Source organism: Thermobia domestica, chromosome 3 (assembly GCF_964235325.1).
Source record: "Thermobia domestica chromosome 3, izTheDome1.hap1.1, whole genome shotgun sequence".
In the NCBI taxonomy this organism is placed as follows: domain Eukaryota; kingdom Metazoa; phylum Arthropoda; class Insecta; order Zygentoma; family Lepismatidae; genus Thermobia; species Thermobia domestica.
This window is the reverse complement of record NC_137456.1, coordinates 37,285,295-37,299,631: the sequence shown is the minus strand read 5'-3', so window position 1 is coordinate 37,299,631 and position 14,337 is coordinate 37,285,295.

Below are 14,337 nucleotides of genomic sequence, written 5' to 3'. Positions count from 1 at the left end.
TCTCTTCCCCCACTTAAAGAACTTTACAACGCAATACATTTTTTGGAAACATCTGTGAAGGGTTTTTGGAAATTCGATGGGGAAGAGGGGGAGGAAGTGGGGTTCTAAGAATTTCAAAAAATTGAGCGTATCTCCAAATCACTTATCATGCCAACAGACGTATAGTCAGGCATAACCAGATTGTTCAAATTATTGAAAGACATTGCGCGTTAAGAGGCTATCAGACGGGTAAAGAGCTAGAGTTTGATATTGAGAATGTACAATTGAAACAAGACCTAATTGTTGAGAATAACTGTGTTAGTATGTAATTGACATTATCATTACGTTTGAAGGAAATGACATGGATGTAAGGGCAAAAGAAGAGAAAATAACTAAGTATGAAAGACTTAAACATTAGGTCCATGATAACAAGCGATTTGAGGTTCTCCCCTTGGTCATAGGATCCAGGGGAGCTAAAACACATGTTTGCAAGAAACGTGTTTACAAAACTTGGGGTGCCTAAATTCACCCAAAAGAAAATTGCTTTTGCTGCTTTGAAGTCTACGATTGAAATGTTAAATTGCCATTTTCATTATGTTAGTGAATGTATATTTTATGTGGATTTTTTAAAAAATTAAGGGACATTTCAATTTATTTTACTTTAATACGTATTTGAATTATGAGTAGGGATGCGCACGAGACAAGATTTGTGGCTGTCTCGTCTCGAAAATGTGCTGTAAAAGTGATATCTCGACTCGAAAAATGTATATTTCTCTATTAGAAGAACCGTGTCTCGACTCGAATATTGTAAGGAAAATCCTGTCTCGACTCGTCTCGTGCGCATCCCTAATTGTGAGCAATGATGCCGAATGTAATTGGCTATGGTAAATATTGTAAATATGTTTTTTTACACTGCAAATATGGTTAATTATATTGTAAATTTTATTATTTTTTTAATTGACTGGTTTCGTGAACAATATTTTATTAATGTGGTGAATGTAATGCTTTTTTAAATGAGAAAAGGAAATATGAATTGCACAACTTTTATGTGGAATTTATGTGTGAAAGGAATACTTTGTACATTTTGAAAATTATTGCCAGGCTTTTCAACATTACATTTTGATCGGGAAGAAAAATGTCATTTTCAAAATTTCTCGCAACTAGGACTACGTTATTTTAGGAAATATTGATAACTTTAACAATAATTATTATACGTCCAGAACGGTTTGAATTATCAAATTGCTGTAAACAGTATTATGATCCTCACAACCTTTAAAAAGAATCTACGTAATTAGACATGGTACGTATCTAAGCACTATTTTTTTTTTCGAAATAGTCTTTGGAAATGCAATTTTCAATTCCTTGCAACTGTTCTGTCCGTCTTACTTCAGTTATTAGTATTGTAGAGGCCTTCAAAATTTTCACGTTCCTGAATATTGGTGATGCTGTAGCGTCCTCGGTTTGCAATAATGAACAACAAGTTTGGTTTGGTTTGTTTTTGCTTTGAATGTAGATTTGAAATTTATAATAACCTGCCTGATAAGGCCATGCAATCCATCGCGGTAGAACTTGGTGGGCCGTGAAACGAAGAAAGTATCAGGTGCATTTTGGACTTTTACTAGGGATTTGAACTGGCGTCCTCTAAGGTGATTGTCCAAAGAATGGAACAGGTGATAATCGGACGGTGCAATACCCGGGGAATATAGTGGTTGCAATATTGTTTCCCATCCAAGGCGGAAAATGGTGACCTGAGTCATCCTAGCCACGTGGGACTTAGCGTTGTCCCGTAAACGAGGACCCATTTGCAATTCAGAAGTGATGGCTTCAGAGTTTTGAGTTTCTGTTGATCACAGCTCAACTGCTGACAGTACACAGTTGCATTGGTACACTGACCAGCTGGTAGCAGTTCCCGATTCATGATGCACCAAACACACAGAAGGACCTTGTCCTGGTACAGTGCTGGTTTCTGCTGTTTTGAAATCGGTTCATGGGATGCTAACCAATGATGACGGCGCCGTGGAGCTTCGTATAGGACCCACTTTTTATCACATGTCAACACCCTGCCCAGAAATGGCTCCGAAACAGTAAATAAACACAGGCGATTGCCGCGTTGCCTTCTGGCCCGGAGTCAAAATATGAGACCCATCGACCCAACTTGTAGTGCTTTACAAGTAGATGGATGTGCTGCCGAATAGTTTCACCACATACTGAATTGTAGTCCCAGTTCCTCTTTGTACATGTGTTGGTCTTTTGGCACGTGGTGTTTTCGGGTGTTTCGTCATCGTTCTTTAACTTATTAAACCATCCCTGCAATGTCCGCGTCGTCACGACACCCTCACCAAAGACCTGGCGTATCTTCTGTCCCGCTACAGGGGCGTTTGACTTCCATTTGAAGTCGTTCAGCATACATGCTCTTATGACGCTCTGTGGATGACCCATGTTCCCTCTGTCTTTACGCAAGCTCACGGTGTTTCTGAATTGCCATAACCAGGTAGTATGTTGGATACACCCACACCAACAACTGACGTTCGCCTTATCTCCACTCGCATTCAACTCACAATGTGAGGTCCAATTGAACACAGACCTCCACGAAAAGGGACAGAACTTTCTTGGTTACCTTTATAGTTATGCACAAAAGTATAACGTTTGGTCCCGGGCAGTAGTTCTTGATTAAGCATAATAAAAACTATCTTGAATATAATTTATGGATAATAATAATAATAATAATAATAATAATAATAATAATAATAATAATAATAATAATAATAATAATAATAATAATAATAATAATAATAAGCTAAAATAGTGTTTTTAGTCTTCCAAAAGGAAACCAAAATTTTCCTTTCTTTCAGGCCTCAAAAACACTAACAGCAACAGTTTTTTTTGGCTTTGTACATTGTAGCTGGCCCCCCTCACAAACGGCGGGCCCCCCCTACACAAACCTGCTGACTACACCCCTGAATAGGCGTATAGAAGGGGCTCATGCCCAAAACATTGGGACTCCATTCCTGGGACCCCATGGTGGGGACCCGGTTCCTGACCACCACTGTGCTGAGGGGAATCGGATCTTTCCAACGTCACCATCTGTATGCAACAGCTCCATGCTTAAACGAGAAATAGAGTGGACTCGAGCCCAACATTTCGGAACCACATTTTCTGGAGCTTCGAGGCCAGGGCCCAATTTCTGACATTACCGCTTTCATTAATCGACCCTGACCTTTCAAACGCTAACACTATAGTACAACACCATGTTAAATAGGCAAATAAAAGAGACCTCAACCCAAACTTTTGGGATCTCATTTCTGGAGTCTCAGGTCCCGCAGCTTTCCAACACCACAATGTATATCCAATAACTCCATGCTTAAAAGAAAAATAGAATGAAGCCAAGCTCAAAATTTCAGGACACCATTTTTGGACGTTTGAGACAAGGGCCCAATTTCTGACGTTAACACTGTGCTCAGACGACCCGAACATTTCCAACTTCACCACAAACATACAATTCCATGTTTAATAGGCGTATAGAAAGAACCCGCGCCCAAAACTTCGGGACCCCATTTTTCTGGAGCCTCATGGCTGGGGTCCGGTTTCTGATATCACCACTGTGCTCGGGAGACCCGGACTTTTCCAATGCCACCATCTGCATCCACTAACTCCATGTCTAACACGGCTTCCCCATTGTAGGAGGATTTTGATGAATTTTCTGCAGGTTCTTTACAACTATTTACAACGTTTCAAACTATTCATAAGAAATGAAATTTCAATACATTAGAAACTATGTTCTTTTAAAATGTTCAAAATGGATGAGAGCATTGATTTCCAGTAATAATTGTAAACTTTCGTAATTTTATTCTCTATTTGAATAGTAGTTTAATTTCGAATCTTTTACGGTTAAAAATATTTTTGTGAAATGTAACGGAATACATTGAAATGCTCCTACTCCCACGGGTACGTGTTTCAATTGTAAATCGATTTAAAGGTTCAGTGTACAAATGAGAAACTCCCAAAGCGAAGTACAATATTGTAAAGTTGTTGACATACATATGAATAACTGGTGATTAGGTCGTTAAGCTGTACATAAAATCATATAAATTTTCATTCATATTACGCAGACAAGTGCACACAGAAGAGCATATGAATTTTTATCTGACTTTTGTTTCTCTAACTTTCTGACAGCCTTTAGAAATAATATCTTTACAATCGAAATATTCGTTAAACATTATTATTATTCTTATCCTTCAATATTCATCATACATCATATTCTTCATTACTTTAAATTCTTCATATTACATAACTATTTTACATTATATTCCGTCGAAGCTGTTTCAAAGTTAGTATTACACTTCTGACATAGTCATCATTACAAATCATAATTGATTCTCAATCCATACGCCTGTAACTTGTCCATCCTACCTGCAGTGTGGATCCTACGCAGTTTCGATCCTACGCAGTTTCGATCGTACGCAGTTTCGACGCTACGCAGTTTCGACCGTACGCAGTTTCGATCCTACGCAGTTTCGACGCTACGCAGTTTCGACCGTACGCAGTTTCGATCCTACGCATTTTAGGTCGTGTGGAGTCAATGAATATAACCCTAATTTATAGCTGCACAGGTTAAACAAATTAAAGAGAGAGAAAAAAATATATATTTTTTGAGCGCATGATTAAAACTTAAATTATTTCAGGGCAACTGCGTAGGATCGAAACTGCGTACGGTCGAAACTGCGTAGCGTCGAAACTGCGTAGGATCGAAACTGCGTACGATCGAAACTGCGTACGATCGAAACAGGTTTTGAGCTGAATTTTTCGATCGTACGCAGTTTCGATGCTACGCAGTGTCGATCCTACGCCGCATTCCCACGCGAAAATTGATCTGACTTAACAACTGTTCACATGATATATGGCCATTTACAATTTTATGCAAAAATATTAGGTCAGAAATTTTGTTTCTCACTAGGGGTTTCTCTCTTTATACCAGGATATTTCTTTTTGATACAGAGGGCAAATACTTTGAACAATAGTGTTATTGGTGTTCTAACATGACATGTAGATACATCATAAAATTGCTCTCACAAGGCAGATAGAAAATAAGTATGAGGTATGAACCCGAGATTACAAACAGTATTATTTCATATTTTCCGTCGATACAAAAATTTCGAGTTTGAAGAGAGGTTTTCGCGTACACTTGGCAACGTTAGCAAACATAATGTTTGCCCTAATGGAATACATTATAGCATGGGCGCCCGAAGGAGAGGGCAGAGAGAGACCCGAGGCTTCCCGTGGCTCACGAAAATGCATTAAATTTCTTAAGATTTTCCTAATACAAATAAAAAAAAATACCAAATGTAATATAGCAGACAGGGATTTGAACCCCCATACAAACTTTTTCTTCGGGCCCCCATGCATTATAGTGACCGCGACAACTCGTGAAGCCTGGGCTCTACACAAATCATAGAACTGCTTTCCCTCACGTGTAACACATCGGAAGAATTCGGGATGATTCGTAGAGCAGCCTTCCGAACGGACACTTGAGAAAAAGCGAAACAGCAGAAGTGGACCAAGAACGTTGCCAAATATAGAGGACATGGCGAACGAGCGATAATAAAAACAACTATAACACGAACAGTAACAATTATCCGAATTAAATGATAAGAATAATTATAGTAAAAATATAAAATAAAGATAGCAAGAATAACAACGAAACGTAACTTAACGACAATTCGACAACACTGTACCCTTAGAAGATGTTCTGCATGTAGCGCTAGAAACGACGCTGTATTAGCAAAATTTCATAGGTGGGTATTGACGACAGGGACACACCCTCGCATTCCATTGGATGATCAAATTGGTAAATCTAGGTCAAGCTTCACGAGTCCTTGCAATCACTTAGAGGTAAGGATAAGCTGAAAGGGGCATCCGCGGCAGGGTTCTTACTACGTGTGACTGGCTTACATTGAAATGTATTGTATTAGCTTTTTTCTCTTACCGACTTTACCCTAGGATATAATAAAGCAATCATTTCTAACTGGCAGATGTATGCTCTAGCAGTGTGGTTTCACAATCGGTAAATAGAAGAGAGAAATATTAAAGTCAGGGATTGTAGGAGCATGAACTAGGAGAGCCAATGTTGCCAGTGTAAACGCTGTCATGGATCCAATAATTGCATGTCTGCAAAGCCATCGACAACTCTATCAATACTCTTGTTCATATGTCATCATTTTTTTTTTTTTTTTTTTTTTTTTTAACATCAGATTTCTTGCCTGCAATTTGTCCTCACTGTGTAGTTTACAAAGAAGAAGAGTCAGTAAGTTGTGACGTCATAGAGTATGTAGTTAGAAATATATCCAATGTTTGTTCCCAAATCTCAGAATATGCGACTTCCAATACAAAGACGAACAAATAGGGTCTAATACAATCTTCTTCAGTTCGCGTGAAAAAAAAACTGCAATGTGATTCATGTGAATAAAACATGACAAGTAAAAATTACTTTAAAATTTATTCGACATTCACTAAGTAATAATAAGAAAAAGTAGATTCATTTAATTTAATGTAGTAGTTGTAATTCAAGCGTATGAATATGCAGAAGGTTCTAGGTCAAAACAGCGCAAACAATAACAGCGATGGGCCAAAACCGCGTGTGTAAATACAGCGTGGACAAAAACAGCGCATGAACAAAAACCGCGCAAGGACAAAAACAGAAGTCGATATCGGTGCATAAAACATGGAGTGTGCTCCGTGTTGATATCTTGATTTCGTGCCTATGAAATTGAACTGGTCTTCTCACCTATGGAGTACCGAGAAATCTCTAGCGCGTAACTCTAACCAAACCAAATAACTTGACATAACGGCCCGATTTGTGGACCTGAGCCGCTCCATGCCATCTGTTAGCGATTGGTAGAACTACTTCCAGATTAGATACGAACGAGTGATCAGCAAGGGCGCCAATCCTGGGGGGCCGAAGGGGCCCGAGCCTCCCGAAAGTTCATGTGCCCCCCCCCTATTGTATTTATGAATATACAATATTTGGCATAATTAGGGTACAATTTGTCTTAAAATCTTCATATATATATACCTTCTGCATCTGAATGGGCCCCCCAAATTTACAGAGAAATCGGCGCCCTTGGTGGTCAGCGTGCCGTGTCGCCCTATCGCTAACTGACGTATCGTGAACTTTCTAGACCTAGTGGTATTTTATTCACGTGACTTCCCCGACGCTGAATGGACGCCGAAAATTGGGGAAGCACCAGCCGGAATCGAACCCGGGACTACGCAGACATGAATCCAACGCATCCCCAGTGCGTAACTCTACAAACGTTTTTTATATTATCATGTTCGATAAGTCTCAAACGTTTTCCCATACATTGCACCAGGCGCGCACTCTGAAGTTTTTGTTGGGAAGAGTCCCAGCTTTGGAAGAGGGGGGGGGGGCAGTACTACAGGCCACTACGTCTATTTAGTATTGAACGGATATTATTCTGCACCCAAAAAGACGATAAGTAATTGTAAAATACTTCCACCTATATTTTCAGAAAAAAATGACAGAACCATGATTGCTATGAGATAAAGAGTAAAGATGAAGTATGAGATTAAATTTTCATGCTACACCAATTATTACCTTGTTAAGCAAATACAGTTTTATTAAGAAAGTGCACAAATGTATGTTGAGTTAGGAAGTTTTGAGGGATGTCCGGACCAGGTGGACCCCTTCCTTGGGTGCACCCCTACATTGCACAAATATTGATTTCCGTTTTAGTCGTTTTATTTCAGCCTTTATTGACCCGTAACAACACACGCCAGAATTTTTGACATAACAACTTAGGCCCGTCTGTGAGACTCCCTCTGGAATTTACAGTCCTTATTAACCGATGTTCGTACTGAACAATAAAAATTGTGCATTTTTATTCTCTGTCAATGTTTACTTAACAAAATAAATGCAAATAGTCATTAGAAAGTTCGTTACATGATAACTATTACAAATACAAAAAAATATTGACGAAAACGTTTGCCTATTTTGATAATACTATATTACTATTAAAAAAAAAAGCACTTTTACTATAGTCCACAGAAACAACATGATCTACCTGAAACATTCAAAGGATCCATTATATGAAAAATACACAAACTTATAAAAAGGCAAACATTTTAAGAAAAAAATGCAGGGTGTCTATAAAGTCATGCTTTTAATGGAAAATTAAAGGAAGCGAAGGACCAGGGCATTACATTGCAACACACGCCCGTCTCTCAGACGGCAGGCCAGAATGAACAATTAATCATGTGACCCCTATAAGAGCTACAAACACATTACAGTGAGGTTGCAATGGCAGCGGCACAAGGAACGATTAGGTAGTAGCGAAATCTAAATTTACAAGAGGAAAAAAGAAAAAAAGCTAGTGAGTGGTACCTAGAGCAGTCTCAGAGACAGGCGTTTGTTGTTACGGGTTGAAATTAAATAAAAAGTGATACTCTGAAAAAAAAAACTATCTATTTTCTTCCATCTCCATAACACAATAATAATAAATATTATTAGTATCAAGTCCAACGATTATATTCTACCGAATCTATGGAAGACGGTAATGATTGTAATGAACGAAATGCTAGAAGGAAGAATGTGAGAGTAAACTGAAGAACTCCGAGAAAACCGACGCAGATAGTCTTTGTCCCAAGGATGTTATAAAACAGAGAGTTTGTCCATATGTATGTTCATTCTATTAAATCAATGAAGCCAAGAACCAAAGGAGCACCGGAACGTCTGATTGGCTACTCTCGTTTCCGCCATCGTTTGATTGGCTACTTTCGTTTCCGCCATGAATGTTGACTCAAAACATTGCGATCTTATCGGGCGGAGTGGTGGGGGAGAGTAGGTGTGGTGAAACAGTGACGTATGGCTTCACGATTTTATTGTATAGACAGATCCTCTATTTTATAACAGCCTTGGTTTGTCCATCAAAAAGTCTATTCTGCGAGAGCTGAAGATCGAGCCAGGGACCTTATGCACCAGAGAAGATTGATTACTCTATGACTGACGTATTTCGAATGGAAAGTGCTACTACAACTGTCTCACGACAAACTGAACAACATTTTTGTCCAACCCAATATTCACAACTGTTTCATAACAAATAAACTTCGCAATAGAAATCTCTTTTGATTCTAATCTGCCCCTTAAACTGAAACGAAACAAGCTGGCTACGCTCCCAAAGAAATTTCAGAAGTGACTTCTATTATACAAAAGAAACGAATACGAAACATTCATTTAAAAAGAAAAATATTAAAATCAATCAAGCGTGTTGTGATATTGCTATGATAATCTCTAACGATAACTTAATTATCTTTATTGAAATGACAAGGCAATCAATTACTAATACTCTACTACCAATATGGTAATTAATAAGTGATAACGTGAAGAATGATTGAAAATTAGTCTTAAATTATTAATAAGCTGTTGATAAAGATGAGTTATTATGAGAAAAAAGCCAATAGAGTTGATTAATGCGTTTATTATTTTTCTTAAATGATTAGCACCACAAGCGTGAATTCAATAATAAATCATTTCACTTTTACAAGTGAAAGTACAAGGAAATTAATGTAAAAAAACTACACATTACAATTAATTTTCTTAAAATTACTAAATAATCTAGAAAATGAATTACCAACATATTCTAATTTTTAGTCTTCTAAATGTGCTATATACACACACAGGGTATCCGAAAAAGATGTACCGTATTAAATAAAAGTTATTCTCGGGCCTCCTAATATAACATTAGAATCCGATATAAACTAAAATCAACGTAGCATATCAAAGTTTTTTTTTACCTACCTTACAAAGACTCAATATGGGCATCCTTCACGACACGGCAAATATCTGTCGATAGTTCATTACCTGCCATAATCGAATCAACATATCTCTCGTAACGACACCAAAAACCTCTGTGATCCACTCTAGCAGCTCCGTCAGGTCTCGAACTAATGGTGGGGCAAAGACGCGGTCTTTGACAAAGTCCCATAACAAGAAGTTGCATGGTGGCACGTCTGGAGCCTTCTCAACAGAGCTGCATCATCAGGACCAGTGTGACCTATCCAACGCTGTGGGAGATGTTTATTCACGCATTCTCTCATGTCATTATGGAAGTGGGATGAAGCTCCATCCTGTTGGAAAATGAAATCTCGGGAGTCCTCTTCAAGTCCTGGTGTCAACGACATCTAGAGGATGTGAAGATACGAGCGTCCCGTTACAGTTCTTTCTGCAAAGAAAAATGGCCTATAAAGTCTGTTTCTACATATGGCAGCAAACACATTCAACTGCGGGAGAATCTCTCACATGGTCGGTGTTTTTACCTTCCCATAGGAAACCTGTCTCCATAAATTGTGTATGCCAACCCGTAATGGAGTTCTTGTCCGGTGAATCGACCCCAAACTATTGCCGAAAATTGCATTAAACTGTCATAATAGACGTTGCCTTTGCGTATACCATAGCGCAAAATGCATTATGTTGTTGTGTGGGCGCCATCTTGAAATTTTATTGTTCTGGGAACGACGGGTATTTCAATTCAATACTTGATGTATCTACCATAATGACAATCCTTGTCACTGACACCAAGAAAATGGTAAATCTTTTTCGGACACCCTGTATAAAACTTAGAGAACAACTCTGTTCATTCATCTATTGACAAGTATCACAGTCGAAACGTAAAGAACAAATGAGTTTCGTTTCACAATATGAAACTAGGTACACTTCAAATTGCACGAATTGAATACTGAAACCGGAAGAACTAGATCTAAACTTCCGGTTGGAATAGATTATTAGTCAGAGATGGAATTTGTTCTTCGAACGCTGAATCAATACCAAAAACAATTTCTTAATTTCTCTTACAATTATTACTATACACACTGAGAAAAAAATGACTAGGATTTCTGTGTGGATACATCATATTTACGCGGGTGCGCTCCTAAAGTAATGTAATTTCATGTATAAAAGTACAGCAGGTGGGAACACCATGCCAAGTCTGGAGTTCGGCGTCGAACTACACTTGCTGTGATTGGATAATTTCATTCACATGATTGATTTCATGTTAAAAACTATTACTCTCGTAAGATAGGGAGTCACAGATTTAGAAAGAACCAAGAGGGGACACTCGCAGGAAGGTAGTAACAACATTATATATCTAAGTTACTACCGTCAGGAAGGGTATGGCGTTAATTCTAGATTTGAAATGGTGGTCCCACAATACAAAAGTTTCGCTGGACGGTGGTATAGATTGTACTACGGATGAAACAACATTACTTAATGTGGTGATGCGCGTAACCGTGCAGGAATCAATACTGAAACCGGAAGTTTGCATTAATTTTTGAGGAGTCTGATTTACCAAAACTCCCTTATATGAAGGATGTATACAATTAATTACGATACAAGAATCAATATTGAAAAGCGGAAGTTGCATTAGTTTTTGAGGAGTTTGATTTATCACAACTCCGTTATACGAAGAATGATCGAAAAAAAAAATGCAAAGCCTATTATGGCTTATGTGTGAAACATAGGTGGAAGTTCGATACCTCAATAGAGGGCACTAAAAATAGCCCATAAAGTAATCACAGTTTTTATTCAAAAACTTATCACAACGGCAGGTGAACTTTTCTATACCACTTGCGTAGAAATCCGCGTCAAATTTTCTTTGCCACCGCGTGACAGCGGTTTTTGACATAATCACATTGGAATAATCAGATTATGTTGTCCAGTGATTTTTTGGTTTAGAACAGGGAAAAGGTGAAAAGTTACTGGGGCTAGGTCAGAGCTGTAGAAGGGTTGCTCTATCGTTCCAAACATAATGTCGGTACTTGAAGTACTGAGTCTACCGCTATGGCAGAGGTTGTCGTTGATAATAATGATCTGCCTTTCTTTAAAGACACGATACCACTCCCTAAATGTTGCTTTGAAATTTAGTCCTCCCTATACCCAGATAGCACGTAAGCTTAAATCAAGGGTCGCTTTCCCTTGATTTTGGCTTAGCAATGTACAGTTGATGCGACAAGCGACAATCAACGTTTATTTTAGCTTGGTTTAACTTGGAAAGAAGCTTGAATTTATCAACTTTCTATTAAGCTTATTTCAAGCTTGGTTCAAAGCACTTGGCGTTTGTCGATTGTTTAGAAATTGGAGCCATCTGTAGGATTGGTGAGTAGTCTCAGAGATTTGGCGCTTGATTTCTCGCGAAAGGCATGGTGTGGTACGTTTCAGGACAGGCCAATACAGATTTTATCTGGGCCTCTTTGAAAATTACTTCATGTTTCATAGTCCAATTCAAATCATAAGATTTGGGTCATAGTGCCCATTACAATTTAATTCTTTTGCTATACAGTGTCTATTACAATTTATTATTTCAAGCTTTCCATTTCAAGCGTAGCACATGCTTGATATGTCTCGTTTATTACAAGCTTCTCAGTAAAGCTTGACACAAATTTATTTCTTCACGTGAGAAAATGATTCAAGTGGTTGGCGTCATGTATAACGTTTGATGTGTAGATTAGTATAATGTTCAATGTGTAAGTTACATAAATGATGGTGTGTATTATCTTGACATCCGAGGGTGTTTGGATATTGCCACCACTTTATTGGCAGTCTTTTAAAAATATTACAGAAACCATAGCTTACTACTATGTTTACTATTAATAGTGATTGTGGTATGGTTTCCCCTATATATATTTAAAAGAATGCCAATAAAGTGGTGGCAATATCCAAACACCCTCAGATGGCAAAAGAATACACACCATCATTTATGTAACTTACACATTGAACATTATACTAACCTTAACATCGAACATTATACATGACGCCAACCAGTTGAATAATTTTCTCACGTGCAGAAATAAATTTGTATCAAGCTTAACTGAGAAGCTTGCAATAAACGAGACATATCAAGCATGTGTTACGCTTGAAATAAGCTTGAGGTGACAAGCCTGTAGCAAGCATTATGTACAAAGTTTGAAATAGACTTGAGATCACAAGCCTGTAGCATGCTTTATGTAACAAGTCTGAAATAAGCTTGAGCTGACAAGCTTGAAACAATCTTACAGTATAAGCCTACAATATGCTTGTCGCCTGTCAACTTCGTCGCTTGAATCAGCATTGATATACGCTTACAGACTTGCCATAACAAGCTTATATCCTTGTCACGACAACCTTATATCATGCTTGTAACAAGCAGTTTCTGCTATCTGGGTACACCTCTACAATTTGCCTGCACCAAGACAGACATGTTATTAATCTACACATAAATTTTCGTTAGTTACAATGAATAACATAAAAGTTTTCTGGTTTATAATCTTTTTCGATCATCCCTCGTATATACTTACCCTGTCCGTTTGTCCGTGCGTCCAAGCAGGAAACAGAAAAACCCCAAGAACTAATTGATAAATCGCCAACAATTTTGATCAGAATGTGGAGGGCCAAAAATTCGGAATTAAGTTTGTTGATAGTGGCCATATTTAAATCGGAAATGACAGAAATAGACCAGTCTTGGGTTCGAATAAAAAAAAGGTGGTCTTGGGTTCGATTTTCGGTGTGAAAGCCTTGAAAACATGAAATGAAATCTTTAAGTTTGACATCCCACGGTTATGCCGGTTAGGCTAAAGGAGACGGTGATGATGAGAGATGAATGAAATGGTGGAATGAAGAAAGTGGGAGGAAATGGAAGAACCCATAGAAAACCCATACAAAGTCCACACGACACGATCTGGGATCGAACCAGGGACCCCAAGTATTGGAGGTGGACGCCCTACCACTGAGCCACCGCTCCCCATGAAAGCCTTGAAATTTGAACGGATTACGATAGTATTTTGTTCAGACATTTCCCCCAAAGTTTTGGTGGAAATTCCTACAAATTTCTGGATTTCGCAACATTTTTTTTAAAGATATTACATGAAGTAGCATGTAGGTGATTAATATTTCCACTCCGCCAGAGTTTTACATTCACTCCTCTCCGCCCCGAAATTGAGAAGGCTAGATAAGGAAGTATATTTTAGTGATTCGAATTCTGCCTCCAACTGTACGTCTATGTTTCATAATAAGACCTTAGTGTTTAAAAGATACGCTTAAGTTCAACAAACAACCAAATTCACAAATAAAGTTCTTTCTTCTGTAGCTCATGAAAGGTATGGATGAACCTAGACCATAGATATTCCACTGGGTGATATGTGGAGCTGTCACTGACCTTATATGATACTATTTCTGTATGTCTAGAAGGAAGTTGAAAGCCTTGCTCTCCCACTATCGCATTGAACTATGAAAAAACCTAATATTTAGCACTCCTTCAGGAAATCGAATCAAAAGAAACTTGTCCACCAAAGATACTGAGAAGCACAATATTATTC